This window comes from Vanacampus margaritifer, chromosome 13, assembly GCF_051991255.1.
Source record: "Vanacampus margaritifer isolate UIUO_Vmar chromosome 13, RoL_Vmar_1.0, whole genome shotgun sequence".
NCBI classification, from domain to species: Eukaryota; Metazoa; Chordata; class Actinopteri; order Syngnathiformes; family Syngnathidae; genus Vanacampus; species Vanacampus margaritifer.
In genome coordinates, this window is record NC_135444.1 from 10,755,434 (window position 1) to 10,769,318 (window position 13,885).

Here is a 13,885-nt window from a genome sequence, read left to right on the forward strand (position 1 = left end):
ATGCGGCGCAACAAGTCATGGTGCTTATAAGAAGCTTTGTTAATTGTGCTCTGAAACTTTAAATCTGAGCAAAACCTTTGGCCACAGAGCTCTAATTTATCAGGGTCAGCCGCAGTCCTGTGACTGGTCATGTGTGCCTGAGATGTCAATCATGTGCAAATATTTTGGGAAGGAACCAATAAGCATTGTTCGCAGAACAATTCAAGGTTAAGAGCCAGGCTTTGAGCCACATGAGAAATTGGGAGGTATGTTTGCTCACCGGGGATGACTGAAGCCGGTACGGCGCATCCGCCATTATCGCCACATGATAAGACAATGGAAAAAACAACAGGAGTCATGTCTTTACTAGCGACCAAACAAACACAAATTGTGTCGGTTTTCTGTCAGTTTTGATTGTTGTAGTAGGAGCCAGGAATGGACTGGTACAAAAAAAAAACTTTAAAAAAATCGACCCTGGCATTTTGGCTTAGACCAGGCACCTGTGCATTTTAACACTGTTAGGATAAAAAGTTACACTCTCAGAGTACATTTTATTAAGTGTTGGGGTGGATGTTGGGTGTGACCAGAATAGCACTTCCTTGAGTGTTAAATTGACCACCCCCTCATTTCCAGTAAAGGCCGTCGACATTTCATTAGTGATACATCCAGTCGTTGTCGTAGGTGGTGTGGCTCAGTGGTAGAGTGGTCATCTCCTGAACCTTGAGCGTGTGGGTTCGATCCCAAGCCAGTGGGACTATGTTATACTGTAGTATCATTGAGCAAGATAGTGAACCGCCAGTTTCTCCGGATGTAGTGTCAAAATGTGAAGTGTTTTGAGGACCTTGTAACACTATTTGAATGAAGTAGTTTGAATTTTAAAAAAAAATAACACAGACACTAATGCAATACACTCATAAGTTGTTAAAGTTAAGTGTGATTTGGCAGAATTAAATGTTTAACACTGACACTAGTGTAGAGTAATTTCAACACTACTCAGTGTTTGCCGGTGTAAACTCTTAACACTTAACAGTGTTAGCGTAACACTGGTTAAGCGTGAAAAAAGTAACACTTTGAAAAGTGTCACGTTCACACTGATTGGTGTGGACACAAACATTTTCTAGTGTTAGATTTAACACTCTCAGTGTTAATCTATCCCTGGTGATTTTTCTGTGTACTAACCAGATGCTAACTAGCAGATACTTCCCACCACACACAAAGTGTGAGTGAAGCGCCTCCCTTAGATGGCATATTGACCACACACAAAGAGGAATAGCAAATCCGCATTGTACAAATTTATAACATTTCAAGCCTTTGTATACTCGCTTGCACTCAACATTGTAGTGAGAAGGAAATTCATTGCAAATCTGGAACACTCTCCCTATTTGCCATCGCTAGTAGTCTTGGCACTTCATAGGAATCTGTGATATCCAACCTTGTCCATCTTGCACATCTCATGATGTCCTTTTCATCAAAGTGAGATTCACTTGGGTGGAATGTTGACGGATAATCGCAAGTTTTATTGTTACTCCATTGGTAGTCCTTTGTGTGTTGCCACTACTACCCTGCTAATGTGGCGACATATTTATTCAGGATCGTCACGTGACGCCCGGAGCTCTTTTGTGTGACAATAACGGATGCAATGTTCACATGTTTTATTCTAAAGAGAGATTCTTCTAAATGTTGTACTCAGACTTGACTCCTGACCACCACCGGCTACCACGAATCCCTGCCACTGATGTTGACGGGTTCAGTTTGCTATCTATAATGTAAATTGATTTATGGCCTGCTCCCTCTAAATTGTGAGACAGTCTCTTGGGGAAAATGGAGAAAAGTAATTATGAAATAGTGTTGGCGCCAAATAACACCAGCCCACCAGGCATCTGCCCCATGCCAAATGGCCAGTCCAGCTCTGGAGGACTGGAGCATTAAGGTTCTAACATATCCAGCGAATGGGGTTCAAGTGGGAAAAAAAAGTGATTACATTGACAGCTCTTCTTGTACTTTCTTTGCCTTGTAGGTTGACAGAGCTCCCTTGCCCAAGTTGCCAAAGAAACTAAGCAGAGAAGAGACTGGCATATGCCAAATTCCGCCTCGCCAAAAATCTAAATGTCAGGCTCAAATGAAAATCCCTTGTGCCTTTTTTCACAATAACTGTCACAAAAAAAACAAATAACAAGCTTGACGCACACAATGCAGACATTTCTGAGCACCTACATTGAGACACCGCTAATATTTGAGATGATTACATTACAATTTTTCATTTGATTTAATTAGAGTTTTCTGTTGTTTTTAGAAGTAAGCTGTTTTTTTTCTAGCTATAAATCGTTCCATGTTGTCATAGATAGAAGCACTCGCCTCTGTTTAAATAAGAGAGTAGCTGTTGTGGCATGCGCATGTGCTACTGACAAGCTATGACTCCATGTCTATTAATATTATAACTCATATTACAGCAGAGAAAGAGGAGTAAGGAGAGGATATTTTTGAATTATTATTCACAGTGTTCCCGAAAGTTAGTTTCTGTCCATGTGTTTTATATGTAGAATTTCTTATAAATGTCTATTTTTTTTTTAGGGGGGGGGGGGGGTTGTAGTTTAGTGCTCACTTCTGGGGGCTTGCTTGTTCGAGAAAAAAATGCATCCTGTTAATGTGTGTATGTAAAGGTGCTTCTGTATCAAAATTCTCTTCCCTCAGAAATGAGTACGGTTAGCAAAACCTTTGTTTTGTACTGTAAATCCAATTTCTAAATCCAATCCATTCCTCTTTTGCTGTGGTTCAACATTTGAATAACCTTTCGCATTTTTTGGTTTAGTCACAGAATTTCTCCAAATAAAATTGCATTCAGATGCACAAAACTGTCAAATTTATCTTGCCTGGCTGTGAGCTCAGCACCGTTAAACCTCTGATTCTACTTGTAGAATCGCCCCCTGGCGCACAATAAACTAATTATTTGCTTGCTGAAGTGAAGAATACTGAATTATATGGCCTTGAAACGTTTGTACGTGTTTAGCGCAGCATTTGTTTTTTGGGAATTCCGAATGTCAGACCCCACTGCCTGTCAATTTGACATGCTTCAATATCAATACAGAGCACAATTCTACATGAAAAACTTCATTCACAATATTATGCTTAGTGTACTTTGCAGCAAACAGCACCTGATGCTACCGAGCTTCCTTTTGCAAGATACACTAATGTGACTGTAAATCATAAATACTTCGTGACTCGTGGAAGACATAAAAACACAAATGCAACACACACAATGGGGGTGAATTCTCTAATAATAAACTGTCTTCACCTGTAGATGGTTTGTGTTGAGTTATCTTTTCAAAGGAATAGTCCAATGCCCTCTGTTGGCAATTTGGACTGCACACTAGTGTGAATACAAAATTGCTGTTTAACAAAGCCATAAAGACACCACATGTGTTCTTAGTCTCTGCTTATAAATAAACATTTTTTCCAGCTATGGATGCTTGCCACCGGGTGACCTTTTATTACATCTGTTTTCTCTTTTTTTTTGTCCTGCCCCCACCCACAAAATGGCATGTATTATTATGTAAAATTATGCTTATAAAAACACAAGTCAGCCCCTCGCCTGCATTCACCTTCACCTGGTGAGTATGACTCAACTTCACGTTTCCCCACAGTGGGTGAAAGACAGTTTTTATTGAAGCCAGGTGCCCTGTCTCGTAATATTTCGGGACAGAACTTCTCGGCCACATCACAATATGCGAGTCTGCGCCCAATGCAGAAATAAGCATGCCATTCATGTGCGTTGTTGACCTGCTTTTGTTTTATGGAAGTAACAGAGTCCCTTATGCAGATAATGCACACATTGAATTTTGTTTTGTTTTTTGTATCAGGAATCACTAGATGTACCAAATGCTTGGATTAAGACATCAAATAATTACTATATATACATTTTACATATATGTACTAGATAGATAGATAGATAGATAGACAGACATGTGCACTGATCCAATAATGATGATTTGATGCGTATCTCAATGGGATTGCAATCCGATTCGAAGTTGTCAGGTCAGTGCTGGAATACACACAACACACACACACACACGCACACAACACGCACGCACGCACGCACACACACACACACACGCACATGCACACACACACACACACACACACACACACACAACACAACACAACACAACACACACACACACACACGGTCGGAACAATTCGATTCGATGCATTCACATCTTTTAAATCCAGGCTGTTTTTCTAATTCAAACCATATTTTGTTACACCCCTAACAGATAGATCTTGTCAAATCAATGCATCTCTGACAAAGTTAATCATAGAGGCAGAAATGTTGACACACACTTTCGGTTTGGTCTCATTTTGATTATATTGCCGTGCCTCATTTTGTTTCATATGAGAAAAAAAATGCTGAAGCATATTTTTGCTTGACCACTGTGTCATGGTGGAGGTGTTTATATTGCTGTGATTTCTCCCCAACGTAATACGACAGTAGAGACGAAATCCTCCTTTTCATTGGTTGACTCCACAGGACTGCCCACTGTAGCACATTACTGTTTGCACTAAAGCAAAGGATACATCTCAAAGCAGAAAAAGAGCCAGTAAATGATGTATTGATAACATCCTTTCTATGATTTCATTTGATATTCCACAGAGTACAGAAAAAAAGACGGCACGTTAAAAAGGCCCCTGCTGCTCGTCCTGCTGCTGCCACACGGTCCGGATCCGAGGAAATCCAGTCCAGGCTTTTTACCCCCCCTCCTCCCCCTTCCCTCAGTGGGTGCCAGCACACCGCAGCCTGCTCCCGGCCGAAGCAGCACTGGCTGGCTGCCTCTGCTTACTGGAAGTCCGCCGCGCGTCCTTTCCTCCTTTACCCCCGAAAGCGGGCTCCATTTCGGCTTCAAAACTTCTCGCCCACGGACGGAGCGGAAGCCGCGGATAGAGACTCCAAACGTCCGCAGACACTTCTTCTTCCTTTTTTTTGTTTTGTTTCGGTACATAAGAAGAGCCCAGACTTGATGGTGTCGGCTCGGTTCCGGCAGAGGTGTTGACGAGAGCGGCTTTTGGCTATGGAAGTGTGCCCCTGGAAGAGAGGCACGGCCGGGCTGAGAGGAGAACCTGTCGCCGACTGAGAGAACCTGAAGAGGGGCATGCCTCAGACCCGCAAACCCGCACAGGACCCCCCAGCAGACACTATCTGACATTCCCCCCTCCTTTCTTATTCTTATTTTTCAATTCAGACTTTATTTCGCCCGGCTTCGCTGCAAGGTAAGTTTTGATTGCACTTTGAATGAAGATGGCTTTAAGTTTAATGTGGACCAACTTTGCTCACTTTTGCACGCACGCTACTACATCGCGTGCTCACGACTCAATTAAAAGAAGCTTTTTTTGCAAGGCGAGTTGTATTTTAGGAGCTTAAAAAGTCACACGCAGATTGCGAGCCGATAACTCCTAAAATACAGAAGAAGAAAAAAATCCCTGTGCAACAGATGTGCGGCCGCGTTTTTGAGCCTGCATCGCGTTTCAGAGACGTTAATTTCTTCTTATTAGTTCATTTCTGTTTTTCTGTTTTCATTTTTCTTTTTACAAATCAATTGATGCTCTTGTTATATGTGGGATACTAGTGGAGCTGTGACCCGAGAAGTGATTTTTTTTTTCCACATTCAAGAGCTAATCCTTTATAATTGGACAGGATATTTATTCAAAGGAAAAAAATGGTCTTTCAATGTTATAATTACTTTTCGAAAAAAAAACAGGCGCAATGGGCTTGTAAATGTCTGTAAAACGAGTTAAAGGGAGCAATAAATGTGACTGTTTAAGTCTGCGCACAAAGACTGAAAAATTGGATGATTTACACATTTCTGGGCACGTTTATTGTAAAGGATGTTGAAGGCATGTGTGGAGCCGGGTGAGAGCACGCCGCGGCCCGGCCGGTGATGCATGGCACCCCCCCCGAAGCACACCAGCACTCCTCGGTCATCCATCACTGGATTATTGGTCAAATGTAGCCCCGCGTTTGTCGTAGTCTCTTGGTCAAATTGTGCGGTTTGAAAAGGATGCTGCGATTTCCCGAGTGGTTTCAGGTCCGTGAATGCGACTTCTGTCTGTTTGTGACGATGAAAAGAATGATGAGCATTTTGGTACATTTTCTGTGGAAGTGATTGTTTCCTTGGGATCATTTTAGAAGATGCACATGAATGAAAGAATACAGTTTGAAGGATGAGTAACGAAACGGGATTTAAATTTAAGAGTGCAAATTGTTTAAGTTGATGAGTACTTTTGTGACTCACCACCACAAGTGAGGTAAATGTAAGGCAAAAAATGTGGGTCAATTAATCACAAGAAATTGGAAAGTAGTCTTTTTTTAATTTTAAATACATTTTTCAATATATTTTCTTTGGATTGTGACACAAGTGTGAGTACATTGTTCCAATCTTTTCTGAGTGGAATTGAATCCGGTTCTGTAAAACTCTTGTCGCCTCTTTTCACCAATTTTATGTCCAGGCATGGATCAATACGGGCCGGCTGGCTTCTCCGAAAGGTTTGAAGCAGTCACAAGTGTCTCGCATCCATTTTCTCAACTTTTTTCCTTTTCTGTTTTTTTAATATTTCACACTCCACGCCAGTGAGCGTGAAAGAGGAGGGAGTGGGTGAGAGCTCATCAAAATTTGTGACATTATGGGCTGTTGCTCGATGCACCCCTGCCCATCCCGCACTTGTTTTCTTCCACAATAGACAGCGCCCGAGATTATCTTCTTCTGACGAATCGCAACACTTAAAGCAACCGTCATTTGCATCCTTAGATGATAACAATGAGTCAAGTGTAAGGCACTTTGGCTTTATTAAGGTCATTTGTTATTGATTTAATATCGAATGGCTTGAACTGGTGGCGGCATTTGCTCGCTCTGGTTGTGCCAATGAGCTGATGTTTTCCTTCACAAGTGATTTAAAGGTTGCGCTGCAGAGCTTTAAAAAATCCTCACTGATTACCACCCAAATATGCTCGCTCTTCTTTTGTCTCTCTGCTCGCTCAATCTTGTGTCAGGATTTCTTCTTCTGTGAGTGGAGTTGAGGATAGATAGGATAGGGAGTGGACTCATTTTGATTTACACTCCGTTGCCAATTTTGGCATATAAATTGTGGGTTTGTGGCTTTATCCCTACACGGAGTCATGCTGGGCGGATAACTGCTCGCCATTAAAAGGAATAAACAAGGCTGTAAAGAAAGGCGAGGACGGAAGGTGCACGCTTTTTCTACGCCAAGTACTTGCCCTTCTTGTGACTAGTTTTATTTTACGATCGCTAATCAGTAAAACACTGAGCGCTACTGTGCGCGCAACCTCCACCAGCACCCAACATTTGTTTCCACTTCCTAAAAGTCCCTGTGGGGTGGGAGGGAATTGATTCGTGGGATTGGGCTGAGGAAATTTCCTGCTTGCCGAAATAATTTGCTAGAGGTATGTGACATGAAGGAGAGGATAGCTTCTCTATGACGAAAAACAACATGGCCGCCTCCCTCTGCCCGTATGTGCCTTTTGTGAAATCTTAGTGCTCAGACGGACCCACTTTGTGGTTGTAAGTCATATTTTACGACATGTTGCACACATGCTTGGCTGTGTGTGATTTAAAACTGTGAGCAGTGGTCACACCCAGGAAGAAAAATAGGCCAACAAATGAATCAAAGCAACAACAAAAAGAAAACTGTTTTTTCAATCAAAAATGATTTGCAGTCATAGCACTGTCACTTTGGATGATGAAAACACTCTAATGGAAAATTTGTAATTATGGAAATTCATTTTGAAAATCACCTTTTTTTTTTGGTGCTAGTTCAACAAGCCCACATTCTCATTTCTTTTGCAATATATGAACAAGACTCACGCTTATCAGCGCGCAGCTGCAACACTGTTTGGAGAAAATATTCAATTTGTGCATGTCAGAGGAGATGGGAGGCTGTGAGCAAACAGCAGTTATTGCGGCAGCCGCGAGCCGGGCTTGCATTGGGAGGAAAAGGGGGATCTGCGCACGTCTGCCAGGGGAAGGGAGTCGTGCCTCGGCTGGATTAGAAGCGAGCGAAGCACTTAAAAGCCCCTCCGCCGACAGGACACGGGCGGTTATTCAGGGTGGTGTGGGTAAACATGGCGGAGCAATATATCTGTCCTTGACTAGTGTAACTCATTGCACGGGAGAGGAGTTCGGCTTTGCATTTAAAAGGGATTTTTTTTATTTTTTTTTTTTTATGTGGCTGTTATTTAGTGTAGTCAGCCAGTAGCGCTTTAATGAGCAGGAACCAGTTTTGGCAACGTAAACGGTGCTAATAAAAAAAAGTGTTGGGAATATTTTTTAATTTACTCCATGCAGTCATATAAAGTGTATTTTTTTTATTATAATATTTATTTCTTATTTTTGAATTAAAATGTTTATTTAATAGTGTCACTAGTAAGAAAAATATTTCCAATTAATCTAAAACGCTAAAAGTTAGGTTAGGTTGATAAATCTTTAATTCCGGCCCCTAAAAATCTGGTAAATATGCAATTAAATCAGAACCATGGCACAGTACATGATTCATAACAGACGCAAAACCATCTTTTGATACAGTAAAATGATATGTAATCTAAAAAAAAAGTAATCAGAACTAATTGAACCTGGGGAAAACAATCTGGTGAATATGCAATCAAATCAGCACCACAGGACAGTAATAGTAACACACAACATGAATCGTGTCCTTTCAAAAACGGAAATAAAATCAGTACAATATGTAATCTAAAAAAAAGTCATCAGAAGTTAGGTTAGGTACATACCTAATTGATCTTGGAAACAAAATCAGGTAAATATGGAATCAAATCAGCACCACAGGACAGTACGGCTAACACACAACATGAATCATATCCTTTCATTATTGATGTAAAATCAATTTATGATACAGGAAAACAGTTTCAGTGTATGAGTGCACACACTCGCAAAATAAACTTTAGCAGACCACGAAGCAGTCTTTTTATACACTTTATTATTATTATTTTTTTTTAAATAACACACAATGTGGCATTTAATTTTCTAGCGGATTAGTTCTGCTAAGTTGCTATTGTGTAGTTGAGCGTGTGCTTGGCTGTGTTTGGGGCTTTGTTCTCGCACTCGTGGCTTACTTGCCAAGTCAGATGGAGTGGAGCGTCTGGCCTGGGACTTTCAGAGGAATATCGCAATATCACAAGCCTTCTAAGTTGTTAAAAAAAAAAAAACTCAGCTAATCAACCAAATAATTATCTGTTCAATTGCTAGCATGCCAGAGACATCAAACAACAGTGGAGGGGTGGAAAAACAATGAAATTATGTGATAATGATTGCTCACGCTGACAGGAGGCACTTTTTTTTTTTTTTTTTTTTTTGGGGTGAGTGTACGTGAGGAAAGATGGAGCTAGAGGTTGCTCAATCACGAAAAAAAAAAAAAGAATCTGTGTACATTTTGAGAATGAACATAAACGTCCATCATCACCTCTAATGAGCTTCTTATGTGGGTTTTTTGGCACGGAAACAGAGAGCGAGAAGACTATTAGTCGATTAATTTCCTGCAGTGAATCATGGAACCTGCTGCTTTTATCTTCACGCCGCGCTCCATGTGTGGGCCAACCCAAAAAAGCTTTATGTTTGCCTCACACGCTCATAAGTTTGGCCCGCCGTGCGTCCCCCCCGCTCTCCCCCGTTCACTCTGGGCACAGATAATGCCTCTGCATATGAATTAACCGCCCTCGTTGAGCTTCTTTCCAGTAATTGAGAAGGCAGACACCGTAAAAATATCGTCATATTAGATCTGATATGTTCTCGGAGCTACTTTGAGGGTCTGCTTGGAATTTTCTTTCCAGAGAGAAATAAAAGTAGTTTTAATTTCCTGGGTACAGTTAGAATGTTGCGCTTGATTGAAATCTAGCAGGGGGGTAAAGTGCGGCCTCAGCAGGTGCTGTACGGGTCGCTCTAATTGTACGGACGTTATGATGATTTATCAGAAATTTGTTTTTTGACAGGCTTGAAATATACTTGGTGATGAAATGATTCCACTTTGTTAAATACACCCACCTCTTAACCACTTTGAGATAACATTCTACTATTTACAGTGATAATAGTGATCACTTTTTATTAGGGGTGTTAGAAAAAATCGATTTGGCAATACAGTATATCGCGATATTACAACGCGCAATTCTCGAATTGATTTGATATGCGGCCGACTCGATTTTTAAACATAATTTTTTTTATGGGAATATTCAACAAAACGTCTTACTTAGGGTTATGAGTCACATATTAAGCATGGAAGAATGTTATATTAATGGAATATTAAGCCTTAATATTTTTATTTCAGTACTGTTCAAACATGAAACAGACTGCAACGTTTGTTAAATGCAGTGGCTCAATTACAGTATAAGCTTGAATTTTCAGATAAATAAATACATTTTCATACAAATCTTACAGTGTATATGTACAAGTTTACTGATTAGTATTTTCTAAATTAGAGTAAAAAAATAAAAAAATCACAACAATCAATTTATAGATTCGCATCGGGAATATCGGTAATCGGTATCGAATCGAATCGTGACCTATGAATCGTGATACAAATCAAAACGCCATGTACTAGGCAATTCACACCCCTACTTTTTTTGTATGAATTTGATATAATGTGTATCATTGTAGTTTTTGTCTGTATTGTATCGTAGGGATATCCCATAGCACTTTTTTTCATATCGATACGAGTACGAGGACTCAACTCTTGAGTAGTCAGCGATACCAAGTACCGAGAACACTAGTACTTTGCATACCTAACTTTTATTTCTTATAAATAAGACATATAATTTTAAAGAAATACCTATATATCCCAAATATAGAATTTTTTATCTAAAATTGCCTGAAATAAAAGGCAATTTTCTACTCTACTCATTTTTAATTACTAGTTCCTGATTGTAAAATGGCCACAAATCGTCCACCGTCGCGAGTATCGATACCTTGAAATAAGGTCAGGTATTGATACCTGGTGTCAGTTTCTCTAATACAAAGCAAATACTCTTCTTTATTTGTAATGCAAAAACCTAATAAAGCTTCTAATCGTGTGCAACTGTATTTAATGTCTGAAGTGTACGTACATTAAATAACTATATGTGAGATGAGCAAAACTGCAGGCATAAATACTGTGCGGAACGGAAAACGCTATTATAGGTAACAATAGGGAGCTAAGTTTTCATTCAACAAGTGCTGAGGACCCTAGAATTAGAATTAGTTAGAATTAAAACACAGAATTGTCCCAAAAAAAAACAAATTTAAAAAACATTTTCAGTGAAAGTAAAAATAGGCTTTAAATCGGTTATCGGCCTCCTTGACTACTAATAATTGGCATCGGCCCAGAAAAACAACAACACAATGGTCTATCTAGGGATGGGCGAGTACGATACCCAGCCTTATTTCAAGGTATCGGTACTCACGACGTAGACCGATACCAATATCGACCACCCTCTTGTGGCCGTTTTAGGATCAGGAACGTGAAATTAGAATAACAGAAAATTGCCATTAATTTCCATACATTTTTTAAGAAAAAAATGCTTTATCAGGATATATAACATGATCTTTCATTGATTTTGTTTTTGGAAATGTTATGTATCAAAACAGTGGTGTTGGCACTTGCTACCATTATGGATGACTACTCAAGAGAGTTGAGTACTCATACCGGTTTCGGTCTGGAAAAAAAATGATGAATGTAAATACACATCATTCCTCCATGTTCCATGGTGTCGCTTCAGGTTTTGTTTTCTTGACGGGAGAGCTTTTGATTGGGTTGCTGTAGCGGCACACGACACGCGTTAGCGTGTGTGTACGTGTCACAATGAAGTTTCCGCTCGGCGCTGTCTTACCAACACAGTGCAAAATGGCCTGAGGAGGAGTTGTTCCTGACAGAGATGCATTGTTTGAGGCAGCCAATAAAGCCGCGCGCTGAGTGGCTACATCTGTGAGCCTCATCTTGACTACAGTGTGGGCCGAGCGACAACACGGCAACTGTCACAGCTGCACCTGCTGCTCTGTCCCCGCGCACAGCCCCTCGCTCTGTGCCGCCCCGCCGAGCCGCTCCGTCCGTCTCGGCCTCATCTCGGGTCAACTGGACCCGACTTTCTTGAGGGAAACCTCTTGAAAACAAAAAGAAGAGAGAAAAAAAGTGGGGGGCGAAAAAATAGAATTGAAATTGGTGCCCACAGGGACCAAGATGTGGTTGTGCTGAAGTGCAAAATCTCTGCCCGTAAAACAAAATGGGGCTCAAGAGAGCTGGCTTAATATAAACTGACCAGTCTGGGGAGTAATGCTAAAGCTAGTTGTCCCTCCGTGTTACCGTGACTGTAGAATCCATGAGCTCCTTAGCACGCACACACACACTTACTTGTGTAATGGTGACATTAAGAGCATTAACAGCTTTTGAATATGCGCTTATACGTGCTCAACTGCTGTTAACTCCACTTATTTGAGTACTAGCAAATTCAATATCTTACCCCAAAATGTCTGTGAGCTGTTGTTTTGATTATTTTGGTGACTTTCACCACGTTGTGTTTTATTATTTCTTATTGAAGTGAGTGAGTTATTGATTGGTCGTTACCTGAGCCCTGAGCACTCTGATGTCATCCTTAGTCGACAGCAAGTGGCAAAATGGCCGCCCACTGATGGATAAAAGTGGTTGGATTTTGCTGCTTAATTCATATTCCACAAACAAAATATGAATCAGAATGCTGCGTTAGATTAGCGGAGCTTCAAAATATTTTTTTGGGGGGGTTGACTTTCCGTTTAAGTGTTATTAAAACATAACAGGCAGAGCGGCGGACATTTTGTGGATCTACTGTTCAGTGAGATGCTGGGTGTCACCGAGCGTACTTAGTCTTGACAGTGACTTTAAGATTGTGTTTCATTAACCTTGATACTTTAGTTATATTTACATTTGAAAAAGTCTATTATATTTTTGGACTATATAGTGAAAAAAAACAGCTGAAATGTGCCATTTCCAAATATGGGTATGACACAAAAAAGTACTTGTTTTTTGCCCAATTGGCGCAGAATCAGGCTAATAATGACACTCAGTAGGCGTGTAAGAAGCGATGTAGCGTTGAGAGTTGACGTGTGTGACAATGGCGTGGACTCATGCATGGGGTTGGGGGTGGGGGGGGGGGGGGTACTCGACTGACTCCCCCAGTTTCAGCCTTGCTTGTACAGCTGTGCCATTCCCGCTGGCATGGACTGCTGTTTTTTGGCTGCAGCTTCTCCACCTACGCTGCGGGGGCGCTCAAGTAATAAACATCCTTAACACGGGTGATAAGTAACCCTCCACCTCCGAATCGGCATCGGTTTGATGGAGATGTCAAATGATTCATGTATTAATCATGACAATTGGAAAGAGAATATTGACACCTCTGATCTTTTTTGGCACGTATTGAGGAAACGTACATGTGTGCTGGCTGGGCCAATAATGCTGCTCACACGTCCCCTCGGTGCTGTATTTATCAGGCTGACACGTTTGTTCCTTACACTTATTGCTTTTTAATATTCTGTGTGTGAATGTGGCAGATCACACCTGTTTTGTTTGCGCAGCAAGGGGGGGAAAAATCGACCATATTCTAATTTCCTTGGATATCATTCCACGTGGAACTCGTTTGTGTTTGTTCGTTCAAGGCTCATTCATTTAAAAAAGACACTTTTGTATTCAGTTTATAAAAACAATTTCTACGACTGTAGGATATATGTTATTGCCAGTGTGTTGTGAAGATGGAGCGCTGCTTTTCCTTGCAGTTAGTTGGAAGATGTGTGTCAATAAAATTTGTAGCTTCTCCTTCTGCTATGCTTTGGTAATTGTAAAAAGAAAAAAGTAATTTAAATTTTTACAGACTGTTTTTATGCAGCTGTAAAAC

At 40.7% G+C, this 13,885-nt stretch overlaps 1 protein-coding gene across 24 annotated transcripts in view; it reads left to right on the plus strand.

The window, feature by feature from the left end:
- Positions 1–4,554: 4,554 nt before the first annotated feature.
- The window catches only part of adgrl2a (adhesion G protein-coupled receptor L2a), a 133,607-nt gene continuing 124,276 nt past the window's right edge, over positions 4,555–13,885 (plus strand). For 9 of the 24 annotated variants that reach the window (XM_077583567.1, XM_077583568.1, XM_077583576.1 and 6 more), the window contains exon 1: positions 4,557–5,241. The gene's annotated coding sequence lies outside the window, so the exon portion shown is untranslated. Of the gene's footprint in view, positions 5,242–13,885 lie in introns of all 24 variants that reach the window. The other 15 variants (XM_077583579.1, XM_077583580.1, XM_077583578.1 and 12 more) reach the window with 3 other exon arrangements.